The sequence below is a fragment of the Sus scrofa genome, chromosome 17 (genome assembly GCF_000003025.6).
Source record: "Sus scrofa isolate TJ Tabasco breed Duroc chromosome 17, Sscrofa11.1, whole genome shotgun sequence".
NCBI lineage: Eukaryota > Metazoa > Chordata > Mammalia > Artiodactyla > Suidae > Sus > Sus scrofa.
Window position 1 is genome coordinate 34,502,577 of NC_010459.5, and position 15,640 is coordinate 34,518,216.

Below are 15,640 nucleotides of genomic sequence, written 5' to 3' on the forward strand. Positions count from 1 at the left end.
AACTATTACATTTGGAATGGATAAGCAATGAGGTCCCACCGTACAGCACAGGGAACTATATCCAGTCTCGGGACAGATCATGATGGAAGATAATATAAGAAAGGGAATTGTGTGTGTGTGTATATGACTGGGTCACTATGCTGTATAGTAGAAATTGGCACAATATCATAAATCAATTATACTTTAATAATAATTTTAGGAGTTCCTGTTGTGGCACAGCAGAAACGAATCTGACTAGGAACCATGTGGTTTCAGGTTCGATCCCTGGCCTTGCTCAGTGGGTTAAGGATCCGGCGTTGCTGTGAGCTGTGGTGTAGGTCGCAGACGCAGCTTGGATCCCACGTTGCTGTGGCTGTGGTGTAGGCCAGTAGCTGTAGCTGCAATTCAACCCCTAGCCTGAGAATCTCCATATGCTGCAGGTACGGCCCTAAAAAGCAAATAAATAAAAAAAATAATTTTAAAAGAGCCAGTAAGTATAACAGGATATGGAAACATTTCCCTCTTCCCTCTTCCCAGCCCTCAGCCACGCACAGTCACACCTCTTCCAGAGAGTCTACTCAGGTAGAAGCAAGTTTATTTTTTCTTTCTTTCTTTTTTTTTTTTTTTTTTTTTTTTTTTTTTTTTTTTTTTTTTTTTTTTTTTTTTTTTTTTAGGGCCGTACCTGCAGCATAGGGAAATTCCCAGGCTAGGGGTGGAATCAGAGCTGTAGCTGCTGGCCTACACCACAGCAATGCAAGATCCAAGCTACATCTGCGACCTACGCACAGCTTGTGGCAATGCCAGATCCTTAACCCACTAAGTGAGGCCAGGGATTAAACCCAAATCCTCATGGATATGAGTCAGGTTCGTAACCTGCTGAGCCACAATGGGAACTCCCGAGGGTTCCTTTTCATTCAAGGATCTTCAACAACAGAAACATCTCAGACTAAAATTCAAAATGTTAAGTACACAAGTTAATGATTTTTTTTTCTCAAAAGTGACCACAGGAACCATTTCAGTACAATCAAAAGGTCTGATGAAACAGAGAAGATATTACAAAAGGCCCCAAGAGGTGAGCAAACTGGTGGGGGCACAGAGCACCCAAGAACCAGCTTGGCAAAAATACTCAGCCTGGGAGTTTCCTGGTGCTCTAGTAGTTAGGACTCAGAGCTTGCACCCCTGGGGGCCAGGTTCAGTCCCTGGTCTGGTAACTGAGATTCCACACCAAACGGCTGCACACAACATGGCCAAACAAAACAAACAAACCAAAAAAAAAAAAGAAAAAGAAAAACACATCCTGCAGTTGTTTGGGGGGGGGGCGGCGGATCACAAAGACTGGTTCTAAAGGGACCCACAGTGCGGGGGCCGGTGATAGGGAGCAGGGTCTTCCTAGTGCAGAGCAATCCCATTTGGGGAATGAGGAAGGACTGGGGGAGGGATGAAGGGGATGACAGAGGCCCTGCCAATTTCCTAGCAGAAAGAATGACAAGTCAGACTATCTTCTGTCTCCCACAGTAACACCAACATATCTGTGCAGCGAGCTTCCTGCTTGTGTTTATAGCTGTGTAATGCTCCAATAGGTGGATGCCCCAAAATGTGGTTAACCAGTCCCCTATTGAGGTTGTTTTCTGTCTTTTGCTGTTATAAACAATGCTGCAGTGAATAACCTTATATTGTAGATGTGTCCCATGTCACATGGGTGAGTGCACCTGTCAGTTCCCAGAAATGGAACTCCTGAGTGTGATAGATTGGTGGTTGTCCTCCAATATCCAGGTTTCACTTCTTCCTTTTTTTTTTTTTTTTTTTGTCTCTTTGTTTTTTAGGGCTGCACCCACAGCATATGGAGGTTCCCAGGCTAGGGGTCGAATTGGAGCTGTAGCTGCTGGCCTATGCCACAGCCACAGCAACACAGAATCTGAGGGCATCTGCGACCTACACCACATTTCATGGCAATGCCGAATCCTTAACCCACTGAGCAGGGCCAGGGATGGAACCCTCGTCCTCATAGATGCTAGTCGGGTTCATTAACCACTGAATCATGACGGGAACTCCTCGCTTCTTCCTTTGAAACAGAACCTGCAGTTCTCATCTGGACACAGATTACTTAGAGCACACACCCTATTTCTCAGCCTCTCTTGGAGCTTACTCTGGCCATGTAATCAAGTTTTGGCCAATGGAATGTACATAAAAGGATCACAGGTCTTTAAAGGGACTTTCCTCCCTTCTTGACTCCCCTCTCTTTCCTAATGACTGGAAGTCTCTCCTTCTTGGATGTGAATGTGATGGCTGGTGTTGCAGCATCCACATTGGGCCACGAAGTAGAAGCCATATACTGAGCATGGTGCAGTGAAAAGATAGGAGTCTAGTTCTCTGAATTAGAAAGTACCATACCAGCCTGAGACTGCCTGCCACCAGACTTCATTTACATGACAGAGAAATGCCTCTACTTTGTTTAAACCAGTATTACTATGGGCTTTCTGACACCTGCAGCCACTGGGTTATAGATCCTACGCATTTGTAAGTTTGAATAGGGCCACATAGCTTGGCTTTTAGAAAGGTCATTTTGGGAGATAGAGTACTGCTGGGTTGAAAGGCAAAATAATAAAGGAAAATAGGTAGACAAGGAGACAGTGGGAAAGGGGGAGAATAATAAGGCCTGAGCCCACATGGGAGCAATTTAGGTGGGGGGTAGAGAGGGGAGATAGCAAATTCTCTCCAAATCAAAGGAGAGAATAATAAAGGAAATGACAGGGCAGGTGTTCCCACCTCACACCACCCCCAGCCCACACGTCCACCTGACCTCACCTGCCCTTCCCCCTCCTGCACAGTAAGTTCTAGGCCCCTCTCCCAATGAGCGGATCTTCCCAGGAGCACCTTACTTGCTCTCATTGCAACCCTTTGCACTTGCTAAATATTTTTCAGGCCAGGTCCTCATCTGCCACGCCCCTCCATCCCCTCACCTGGCTAATTTCCACTTGCCTTTCCAGTCTTATCTTTCCAGCCAGCCCGCTCAGGCTCCCTCCTCTGCCAAAGGTCTTCTCTGGGCCCATGCCCAGCTGCTGCCCTTCCTCGAGCATTTGCCAGGCTGTGTTATCATTGCCTGTATAAGTCGGCCCGCAGCACTAGAGAGGCCCAGTCCAGGACGTGGCATCTCAAAAACGTGACCCCCTTGTCAGCCCTATGCTCAGGACTTCACACTAACTCACACGCAAGGCTTCGCAAAGCAACGCTGTGAATGGGCGAGTGAATGAACGAATGAAGGAATGAATGAGTGAACGAATTAAAGAAGTACCCACCAGGGGGCGGTGGCGCTTTGCCACGGAGCCCGGGGCGGAAGAGGCCGAGAAGAGCCGCTTTCCCACCGCCCCTCCTCCTCCGGTCTCGCCACACCCCCCCCCCCAAGCCCCACGAGGGAATCACCCGGCCCCGCCCGCCCCTTCCCCGCTTCAGATAATTAACTCGAGCCAATAAAACGCTGATTGCAGCGCCTTTGTACGCGCCGCCTAGGCATTGTCATGGAAAGCGGGGTCCCCTCCCCATCCGGGCTGCCCACCCCTCCCCGGCCCCCGCAGCTGGCCCAGAGTCGGCCCGAGCCACCTGGACGGGACCGGGGGACCCCGAGCCGTCCGGCGCCCCGTCCATCTGCTCCTGCTCCCCACCCCCGCCCGCCCCGTCAGCTGCGGACCCGGCCCAGCCCGGAGCCGGCGGGGGCTGCCTGCGAACACCGCACCTTGGCTCCTCTCCGCCCCGCGGCACCCAGGGAGCGGGCGCTCAGGATCCCCCTCTGCACCTCCAGAGACGGAGGTGGAGGTACTTTCAAGGTCAGAAATAATACCAATGATGAGAAGCCAACGAGTACAGAAGAGAACCACCCCATTCCTAGTTCCCCGAGAACATCTTCCAGGAACCTTCTAACATCATAGGTACATAGGATGCGAGTGACACAGCACGAGTTGGAGGTAACCAATTGAAAGAAGGTAATGGGCTTCACCGGGGACCGTCCCCTTCATCCTCACCTCCCCACGATGGTCAGTTGGGGGATATTTCTCCAGAGAGCTTTGCCCGCATGCACACTCATAAACATATCTGCATTACCCTAAACGGAATTCGCCTTACTTATTATCTTATCCATGGGTGGCTTTATTTTACTTGACGAGGAAGGTGGTAGAGATCTTTGCGGCTGGGTGGTTTACAGAGCAACACTAGCCCAGGCCCCCTCTGGTGGCTCCTACCCGCACCCCCGACCCCAACCTGGGTGTGATCTGCTGCCTGGCCTGTGTGCCTTTTCCACTGCTGTCATCTGTGGGAAAAGGTTCCGTCCTGGTGTCCCTGTGTGAGTTGGGGTGGGGTGGAATCTGTGTGTTTCTGGGAATCCAGGAGTCTGGGAGCTGCTTTTCAGCAGAGAGAAGCGGAAAATAATAATAATAACAATGACAGTAGCAGCTGTAGAGCAAATATATCCCAACATAGAAATAAGGTAAAAGAACTCTGTGTCTTTTAATGTCATCCTAAGCACTATCTTATCAGCCAGCCTGGGTCACCTGATTCTCCAAGCTACACACCTGTTTGACTTGGCTATTATTATTAATCAAAGTGGAGGAAGTTACAAGTATCTTATAAAAAGATGCACAGTTGAAATGATAACCTTCCTATGGTTAAAAAAAAAAAATGCAAAAGCTTATGATTTTGTTTGCCTGTAAGACATTCGTCAGTTTCACATCTAACTTGTCCTCCACTGAACCAGCTTTCCCATCCTGCTGGTTCCCCCATTAATGAGTTAAATAAACCTTTGACACATGCTTACTATGTATTTGCATGAGATTTGTGTTCAGCTTTCTGAAAATACTTTGAACCAGTTAACCTTTCTTGAAGGCTCACTCTGCCAGGCACCGTCCTCAGAGCATCACTGGGAAGAAGGAACTTCAGGGGATGACAGACCAGGGGTGGGGGATGGGGTGGAGGGAGTGACTTCCCCTTCGGTCACTCACTGGCTGTGACATCTCAAGCAAGACTTTATTAAGCACTGTTTCTGTGCCAGGCACATCCACATTCTTGCTCTTATTCAACTCAAATTACATGACATCGCTGCAAGGGAGATTTGCTTTTACATTTCCCAGTTTTTGTGCATGTCCCATGCACATACCTTCCCTCAAGACTCAGGGTCGTGGGCTATGAGGCGAGGTTGCTGAGAGCTGCCTCCCAGGGTTGCGAGAAGATGTCATGTGATAAGGCTTGAAAAGGTAGCTCCGTCAGCAGTGCATCTTGCTGCTGGTGGTTCAACAGCAGGAAGCTCAGGGAGAGGAGGTACCCTCCCCAGAGTCACAAGGTCCCAAAGCCTGGGCTTCACACCTGCTGCCTCCGTCACTTAATGTCTCAGAGCCTCCATTTCCACATCTGTAAAATGGGAATAACAAAACCTCGAGGATCTTTGCTAACCAGACCAAAGCAAACTCCGCCTGGCAAAGAGCTCAGCTGTTGTGGCAGCTGCAAGCTTGGTTTCGTGGTGACGTGGGGGCTCAAATGTGCCTAGGCTACACACCAGCTCATCTGTTGAAATGTCTGTGGCACTTGCTTTTAGAGCTGGCATCTGGGAGGAAAGGTAATTGTCGTGAGACATGTTTCTTTGAAAACTCCATCTTATCCTTCTTTACTTTATCCCATCTTCATTCTTTATTTATCCAATCTTCCTGCTTGGAAAAACAGTCACAGTGCTGGTAAATGACTTAAGCTTAAAAAATGTGCCAAAAGGTCAGAGTAAAAGATTAACCTTTTACCAGCTAAGTGGCTTTTAAATAGTAAAAAAAACTTATATAATAGTAAACAAACCCTGTATCTCCACCCACAGCCACTCCTCACTTGATCTCATCTAAAGAGCACAATAAAAGCATGTGGTTTCTTGAGGCAGGGCTCTTGGTCCCTGAGACCTGAGTCCCCCCATTCCCACCTTTACTGTCTCCGTGTCTTGTTTTATGTTAACTTTTTCCTTAAGTACCACAGCACCTGTTTGTCAGCCCCATCCTGCTGAGCTGGTCTCGGCAGGTAATTTTCTTTCTTCTACCCCCAGAAGATGATTGTTTTTGCCCTGAGCTCCAGGCTCCTGCTTGGGAGCCCTTGGCAGCTTCTTCGTGTGTCTAGAGTTTTCCTTCCTGAAACAGACCCCCATCCAGATTTGGAGTCAAAGATGGCAGCTCCCAAAACCTCAGGCTTAGAGATTGTATTCATTTTGTGGGGCTGCTCTAACAAAGTGCCGCGAACTGAATGGCTTTAAGCAATAGAAATGTATTGTCTCACAGTTCTGGAGGTGAGGAGTCTGAAATCAAGGTGTCAGCAGGGCCATCTTCTCTCTGGGGGCTCTGAGGGAGAATCTGTTCTCGGATCTCTCCTAGATCTGAGGCTTGTCCACAGTCTGTGCCGTTCCTTGGCTTGTAGACGCGTCACTCCAGTGTCTGCCTCCACTGTCACACAGCATTCTCTCTATATGTCTGCATCCAAATTTCCGGCTTCTCATGAAGACACTAGGCATTGGAAGAGGGTCTGCCCTATGACCACATCTTAATTTGACTGCATCTGCAAAGACCCTCTTTCTTTCCTTCCTTTTTTTCTTTTTTTTCCTAAAATAGGGCCACACCTATGGCATATGGAAGTTCTCAGCCTAAGGGTCAAATCAGAGCTGCAGCTGCCAGCCTATGCCACAGCCACGGCAATGCCAGATCCCAGCTGCATCTGGGACCTACCCTGCAGCTTGTGGCAATGCCGGATCCTTAACCCACAGAGATTGAACCCTCATCCTCACGGAGACTAGTCCGGTTCTTAACCTGCTGAGCCACAGTGGGAACTCTGCAAAGACAATCTCTCTAAGTAAGGTCACATTCTGAGGTTTGGGGTGGACACAAATGGCTGGGGGGCGGGTGTTATTTAATTCAACCCAGTACTGACAGCAAGCATCTCCCTGGTGATCCTAAAGGGAGATAACTCTCCCCACATTTTTTGGATTGCAAAACCCCCAGGATTCCTGTGAGACCCTCTGGAGCTAGGAGTTGCATTTCCTCTGATTAGACAAACAAAGCATGCGTGTGCAGTGAGGACTGGACAGTACCCACTACCCAGGCCTGCCAGCAGGCCTACCTCCCTCTCCGGACTATCTCATCTGTCAAATGGGCACAGTGAGTACACTTACATGAATTTTGAGAAGCAACAACACTTATAGTGATCCAAAAAGTGGTTACCTGCAGGTGGGGCAGGAGGGAGCCTGCTGAGTGCTGGAAATGTGCTATAACTTGATCTGGATGGTAGTCACACAGGTGTATACGCGGGTGTATACTTACAGAAAAACTCAGTTGTACCCTTTAGATGTCTGAGTTTTAGGTATGTGAGTGTGTATTTATTTATTTATTTTGTCTTTTTAGGGCCACACCCCCCACATATGGAGGTTCCCAGGCTAGGGGTCTAATCAGAGCTATAGCCGCCAGCCTACACCACAGCCACAGCAACGTGGGATCCCAGCCGCATCTGCAACCTACATACACCACAGCTCACAGCAACACCAGATCCTTAACCCACTGAGCGAAGCCAAGGATCGAACCCACAACCGCATGGTTCCTAGTCGGATTTGTTTCCGCTGCACCATGACCAGAACTTCGAGTGTGTATATTTTATACCTTAATAAAAAGGCAAAAAGGAAGGAAGGGAGGGAGGATCAGATGGAGGAAGAGAGGGAAGAAGGACGGAAGAGAGGGAGAGAGAAGGGAAGGAGGAAAGATGAGCACAATGACCCTTGCCAGGCCTGGCTTCCAGGACAAGGTGGAGAGACCCGTGCCCAGGCCATTCTGCAAATGGCAGAGGGGCGCCAAGATCTCGCCTTGGCAGCAGAAACAGAACGGAAGGGCTGGTATCCAGTCCGGCCTTTGTTCTTTGTCCTCTCACCTCAGACAGAAACTGGGAAGACAGGAACCAGGAAAACTTCTGAGTCACACTCACCCACTGTGTGACCTTTGGCGTGTTGCTTGTCGTCTCTGGACCTCAGGAGCCTCACCTGGAAAACAGGGACAATATGCTCAAAGAACTGTGGTGGGGACTGGGACACCAGCCGAGCTGCCCTCAGCATGATCCGGCCCCTCTGGTCAGTGCTTCACTCCTCGCCCAGGCCCAGCAAGGGGAGGGAGCCGTGTCTGAGCGCCAGCCATGCCACCCTACAGTGGTTACAGGCAGGGGAGAAGCAGCTGGATTCCCAGGATCAAGCCCTAATTTTTTCCACTCACCACCTGTGTGACTGAGGGTCCGTCACTTGTCATGGAAAATGTCTTCCTTCCTGAGATTATCTTTTCATTCATTCATTCAGCCCAGGGCAGTTTCCTTCACTTTTCTGTGGTTCAGTCTGCTCATCTCTAAAATGGGGATGATGGGAGTTCCCGTTGTGACTTAGCAGGTTAAGAGCCCAACTAGTACCCATGAGGATGCGGGTTCGATTCCTGGCCTCGATGAGTGCGTTAAGGGTCCAGCGTTGCCCTGAGCTGTGGTGTAGGTCACAGACGCAGCATGGATCCCGCGTTGCTGTGGCTGTGGTGTAGTCCAGCAGCTATAGCTCCAACTCGACCCCTAGCCTGGGAACGCCCATATGCCACAGGTGCAGCCCTAAAGAAAATAATAAAATAAAGTAAAATAAAATAAGGATGAGACCCGTCCCTTGGGCAGTGGGTTGTTGTCACAGCGAAGGGTCTCTGCACTTAGAGCAGCGATGGGCCCAAAGCAAGGACTCCGGAAGCCTTCACTGGTATTACCCTCTGTGCCTGCCCATTGCTCGAACTCCTGCTGTGTGGGGAGCACTGGGCAGGGCACCCAGGGTCCCCGTGGGGCTGATGGCCCAGGAAGTGGATGAGAAGGGAGCCCCGGAGCCCCCTGCCTTCCGAGGCTGCTGCCTCGCAGGCTGAGCATTTCAGCTGTACCCGGGCCAGACGCACGGCTCTGCCAAGTGAGGCGCTGAGAGAGGCTGTCACCCGGCGGCACAAAGGCAGCTCGGCACGTTGTGGGCAGGGCCTAGGAAGAGCTCCCACCACCTGGCTCTGCAACTGCTCCGGGGGCAGCTCAGCCCCAGCCTGCCCTCCCCGCCTCTTGGGGCCGGGATGGATGGGGCAACAGCGTGGGCAGGGGCAGGAGGCAGGCTCAAAATCTGGGCAGAGAAGGGGCGAGAGTGGGACGGCAGGGCCTGGAGGCTCAGTAAGGAGAAGCAAAGGAGGGGACGGAAGAACATGAACTTTAACGGGAGCAGCGGACACTCACTGAGCACCCAGAGGGCCAGGCCCTGGGCTCAGTCACTCCTCATAACAACCACAAGAGAGATGGCTCCTAGTCAGCACCCCATTTGACAGCTCAGAAAACCAAAGCACAGAGAGATGAAGGAATTTGCCCAAGGTCACACAGCCAGTATTTGGCAGAGCGGGGATTTGAACCCAAGGCAGCCGGAGTCCATGCTCTTAATCATGAAGACGAAGAGGAGGGAAAAGAGAAGGAGATGAATGACTGGAAAGGCAGAGGGAAGGAGAGAAGGGAGAGTGGAGGAGAAAAAGAGAAAAGGAAGGAAAGAAAAACAAAGATGGAAGCAGAGAGACATGGAAAGAATCAAAGAGGAAGGAGAAGCAAACGTTCAGGAGGAAAGGGGTCCCTCGTGGGGGGCCTGGGGGAGAGAAGCTGCCTTGCCCGCCCCCCAAATACTGCAGCTGCACCAAGCTCTTGGGACAGTCCTGACCGCCACACCAGGAGAGATGGCCCCCTGGAAACGGTGGCTTCCCTGAGCGGGGCAGGGGACCCGCAGCAGCCCAGAGTCAGGAAGGAGAAGCCAAGGGCTGAAGAACCACAGAAGCTTCAAGGCGAGGAGCCCCCTGTGCGCCTGGCCTGGAGGGTTTGTTTCTACACTGCAGCCACCCTTCAGGGGGCCCTGACCCCAGTCCAAAGCTGAAGAACTAGTCAGAAGATGAAGAAGCACCCTCCCCTCCAGGGCACAGGGCTGAAGCCCACAGTCCACCCCAGAGGCTGCCATCCCGACTCCATACTCCCCGGCCTCTTCAGACGCAGGCAGAGCTTGGCTGGAGAAGCCGGCTTGAACACACTCAAATGGGCACCCTCACGCTCATCCTCTCTCTCTCTCTCTCTTTTTTTTTTTTTTTTTTTTTTTAGGGCTCCACCCACGGCATAGGGAGGTCCCCAGGCTAGGGTTGGATCAGAGCTGCAGCTGCAGGCCTACACTACAGCCATATAGCATCAGCAGCTCACGGCAACGCTGGATCCTTAACCCACTGAACAAGACCAGGGATCGAACCCGCATCCTCATGGATACTAGTCAAGTTTGTTAGCGCTGAGCCCCAGCGGGAATTCCTCAGCCTCTCCTTTTTAAATTGACCGTGCCAGGCCGGCCGGCCTCTCTGCAGGGCAGCCTGTCAGGGGCACAGAGAAGAGAAGGGAACCCAAGCCACGTGCACTCAGCCTGGAGCAAGCTGAAAGCCTGCTGCAGTCAGGATGGGCTGTGTCATTAAGCAAATGTCAGCTCAGCAGCTGAGGCCCTTCTTACCCCTCACTCCGCTGGGGACTCTGAAATCTGAAGCCTTAAGCTTTTGTTTTGGATAGCCTGGGATCCTTTTGAAAGTGCATCCCAATTTAATGATGTGTAGAGCTGACTTTTTCTAGCCATCCGTTTTCATCAGACTCTCAAAACAGGTTAAATCTCCTAAAAGGTTAAGAGTCACTCAGAGACATCCAGCTCAGTCTGCGACCTAATGCTGGTGAATTTAGAACATTGTAGTGGAACAGGAGGCCTGAATCTTGGGGCTCTGAGAACAGGGGCCTGTAACCTGATCTCCTGTGCCTGGTACACAGTAGGTATCCAATGAATATTCATGAAAGAATGAGTGAACAATTTACAGGAGGAGCCAAGAAAGGGTGTGGAGAAGCCCTCATGAGTTGTCGCTGCACAGCAAATCATTACAAAACTCAGTGACTCATAACAATAAGCATAACTTAGTAAGGCTCATGATTTCTCTGGGTCAAGAATCTGGGACCAGCCTGGCTGCGTGGTTCTGGGGCTGCTCTCATCTCAAGGCTTGACTGGGGCGGGAAGATCTGCTTCCAAAGTGGCTCATTCATATGACAGGCGAGGTGGTGACAGCTGGAAGTGGGACATCAGTTCCTTTCCCTGTGGGCCTTTCCACAGGCTGCCTGAGTGACTTCACGGCATGGCAGCTCGTTTCCCCCAGAGTGACCAAACCCAGAGACCAAGGCAGAAGCTGCAATACATCTCGTGACCTGGCCTTAGAGGTCACGCTCCGACATTTCCACAAACTCCTACTGTTTACCCAGGCCGACTTTATTAGAAGTCAAGGTCGATGTCCGTCTGAGGAGAGGGGGATACTTAGGGGCCACCTTAGGGGCTAGAGACCACTGAGGAGTCAAAAAGATGAGGAAAATCTGGATAATTCAAAGCCCTGGCGATCAAAGGTCTCCTGGAGAGAGTAGACCTGCCCTGAACGGAGCTGGGGTCGTGTTTCAAGGCAAGAGCTTGACCACACTCGGGCCCACCTTCTCTCTGCCTCACTTCTGGCCACACCTTCCCCTCACCACCTCAGCATTCCAGACTTGCTGGGTTTTGATCCATTCCCTAAAGGCAACATTGGGGAATGCTCCCACCTCCAAGCCTTTGTTTCTACTCTTCCCTCTGCCCTGCCCTTCTCTTCTCAAGCTACCTCCTCCAGGAAGCCCCCCCTGAATGCATCCCCACGTGAGTCAGTCACCCCACCTAATCCCCAGTGCAGTCCCAGAGCTGCCTGTGCCTGTACCATGTCTGCCTCCCCAACCCAAGTGCCCTGGGTTGGAAGGCTGAGCCACAGGCGTCTCACGCTGTATGCTGAATGTATGAATGATGGGTGGGTAACACCCCACACACAGCAGGCACAGAGAGGAACTGAGGCATGGTCGATTACCTCCCTGGGCCTCAGTGTCCCCACTGGCCAAATGCCAGGGAGGCACCTTCCAGCTCCAAGATGCTGCTTTCACATCCTTCTGGAAGTATCTAAGAACAGTACCTTACAGTTAGAAGAGACAGATCAGAGCAGGGTTCAAATCCCAGAGCCCCCACTTACTTTAATCTCTAAGGTCAGGCGAGTTACATCTCCACACCTCAGATTCTCCAGCTGTAAAGGGGATTAGAGTTCTTCACCTCCCAGATGGAGAGGAGCGACTGCTACGGCACAAGAGGGGTTCAAATCCCAGCTCCATCTCTGAGCAGATGACCTAATCACTCAGTGCCACACTTTTCCCATATATGAAATGGGAACAACTATTTCTGAGATTTTTCTGGGTGGGTATGAAACTGCACTCATCCAGGTAAATGCTCTGCCCAGAGTCTGGCCTATGGTAGACACCATGGCAGCCTTGGAGGGGTGCTTGGTCTCTCTTCAAGAGAGAACTTGACCTTCAGATACCAGGAAAGCAGTGAGCCAACAGCCTCTGGCTGCACCACCTGCAGAATCCGCCTCGGCTTTTGAGGTAAGACCACGCTCTTCCTGGGCAATCCCAGCCCATGTCCACGCCAGGTGAGGAAGCAGGGCTGGACCACTTCTGCCATAAGGGGCTCCTCTGATGGGTGCCTTCTTCTCCAGGGCTCCTCAATGGGTTGATGATGACGCCAGGCCCGCACAGTGGACTGAAGCTCTCCCTCCAATTCTGCTCTCTCCCCCTTATCTTGCAGAGGCATCACCCCCTAATAAACCTCTTACTCTCCAGGCTCCCTCTCAGCGTCTGAGCCTAAAGGACCCAAACTGACAGGGCACTCAACAGAGCAGTGAGTGGTTCTCAATGTGTGTCCCCAGAACCAGCAACAGCATCATCATCTGGGAACTTGCAAGGCAGGCACATGCTCGGGAGGCACCTCGGACCTGGGGTCAGGCCCAGCAATCTCATTCAATTTTGAAAACTGCCTTCAGAGGAGAAAGCTCTTGTTCAGACATCATAGTGGCAGTGCAGTTGGGGACAGGGGTGAAGGGTCAGTTTGTGGGAAGGGGAGAGTGTTTTCTCACAGTCTCAGCAATTCCCTACCACCTAAGTCCCTCCCTCATTTATTCCAAGGATCCAGAGGGCTGAACCAGCAAGCACCCCTCCCCACCCCACCTGGGGAAAGGACCAGTCCAACCTCTAGCGGGAGACTTCGAAGTTCCTGGGTTCTTGAGGCTGCACATAGCCCTACCTTCCTCCTTCCTGCTCCTCATCCCTTCCTCTTCCTTCTCTTCCCAGAGGCACCCGAGTCCCACCCTCCTGCCTCCTCTTTGTCTGTCAATCTGTCTCCATTCCAAGATGAGCCCCAGGCCTCCGCCAACCAGCCTGTGCTCTATGTACCTTCAGGACCCAGAGAAAGGCCTCTATGCTCCCAACTGCTTTTCAGTCACCCCAGGCAGAGGGCCAGGGGAACAGTTCATACTGGGTTGCCCCAGCCCAGACCATCAACTGCCACCCCCTCTTCAGGAGAATACTTTCCCACCTAAGGTGCTCAAAACTTCTCCATGTGACAAGTGAGGAAACGGGACAGAGAGGCACAGAGGCTTGCCTGAGGTCACACAGCAAGAAACAGGAGCAGCCAGAATTAGGACCTTGCTCCCTCTTCCCACCTCAGCCTCCCACTCCCAGGCCCCCACTAGGTGGCAGGTGACAACCTTGAGATGGTTACACATGGCAGAAACATTGCTGGGCCTGGGAGATCCAGGGCCTTTGAGAGCTCGCAGGACTCTTTCAGGCACAGGTGCTCAGGACCATGGTACCTGGCTACTCCCACTACCTGGAATTCTCTTCTCCTCCCCACCCCATAGACCCATGATCCACTCCATCACCTCCTCAAGTCTATGTTCAAAGGTTCCCTTCTGATGTCTGCTCCCATCCAAGATGGAGCAACGGGAACTGAATTTACTCTCCTACTTGAAACCACAAAATAGAACAAATACACAACAAACAAACAAAAACCAGGCAAGACATATGAAATGACAGTCTTTAAGACACTGGGTAGCAGGCCATGAACAACAGTGATCCCTGAGTGACGGGAAGCAACCATGGGAGCCCTTGATTGCCCAGGTTTACTGCAGATCCCAGGGCAGGGAGGGCGTGAAGACCAGCAGACACTCTGAGTTAAGGAAATGCAGCTGGGAGTCCAGGGAGACCAAGGAGAGCAGGGTTTGCAAGAAGGAGTATCAGAGAGGAGAGCGCTGCGCAAAAAGAGAATTGCAGAGATCCACAGAAAGTCCCCTAGAGTATTAGCATGAGCACTCGTTGGCACTTTTGTGTGACAAAACTGAGCTGGGAAAAGCATGGGTAAAGATTAGAGAGAAGTATCTAGCAGTCACACAGAACTAAATATAGTGACAAATATAAAAAGTCATAATTTGTGGGGCAATGGTTAGAGTAGTCAGGAAGGCCTTCTTTCAATATTGATAAAAAAAATTAGCACTTAATACAGCACTGCTCTGGACGCATTCAACAAATCATAAAAGCAAGACCTGAAAGGATCAAAGTGTTTCCAAGTAATTGAATCTAAGAGTAAAACTCAAGAAGATTTATAAAAATATAAAAATATAGGCGTTCTCACCATGGTGCAGTGGGTTAAGGATCCGGCATGGCCAAAGCTTCAGGAGACGTCACAGCTGCGGCTCAGATTCAGTCCCTGGCCTGAGAACTTCTATATGCCGCAGGTGCAGCCAAAGAGAAGAAGAAGAAATATAAAAATATACAGCAGCTAAAGTAAAATTCACAGTCTGGCATTCAAATAAAGATCACAGGCATGCAAAGAAGAAAGAAAACATGGCCCAAAATAAGAAGAATGATAAATTAGTTGAAATTGACCCAGAACTGACACAAAAGTAGTGGACAAGAACATTAAAACAATTATTAAAACAGTGTTCCAAATGCTCCAAAATTAAGGAGACATATGGAAGATACAAAAATATCCAAATTAGGGGAGTTCCCCTCGTGGTTCAGTGGTTAACGAATCCGACTAGGAACCATGAGGTTGCGGGTTCAATCCCTGGCCCCGCGGGTTAAGGATCCAGCGTTACCGTGAGCTGTGGTGTAGGTTGCAGACGCAGCTCGGATCCCGCTCTGATCCTATGGCCCTGGCATAGACCAGTGGCCACAGCTCCGATTAGACCCCTAGCCTGGGAACCCCCATATGCCATAGGAGCGGCCCTAGAAAAGGCAAAAAGACAAAAAAAAAAAAAAAAATCCAGATTAAACTTCTAGAAATAAAGAACACAATGTCTGAAATGAAAAATATGCTGGAATTAATGGCTGACTTAAACACAGCAGAAGAAAAGATTATTGAATTTGAAGACAGAGAAAAGAGAAACTATTCAAAATGGAATACATAGAGGGGAAAAATATGAAAATAAAAACAAGAAAAGTACTAAGAGCTGTGGAACAACTTTGAACAGTCTAACATGTACAACTGAGTTCCTCAGAGGAAAGGAGATATTTGAAAAAGAATGTCTAGAGAATGTTTTAAAATGTTCCAAATCTGATGTCAGCTACAAATGCACAGATGCAAGAGGCTTAACATACTTCAAACAGAAGAAACGGAAAGAAAATCACCCATCATGAAGAAATTGCTCAAAACCGGTGATGAAGAGGAAAATATTTT

The 15,640-nt window shown here is 50.4% G+C and overlaps 1 long non-coding RNA gene across 1 annotated transcript in view; it reads right to left on the reverse strand.

Moving 5' to 3' along the window:
• The window catches only part of LOC106506648, a 97,985-nt gene that overhangs the window by 18,198 nt on the left and 64,147 nt on the right, over positions 1-15,640 (reverse strand). The window contains exon 2 of the long non-coding RNA XR_002339912.1: positions 7,903-8,011. This is a non-coding gene — a long non-coding RNA (uncharacterized LOC106506648). The remainder of the gene's footprint in view (positions 1-7,902; positions 8,012-15,640) is intronic.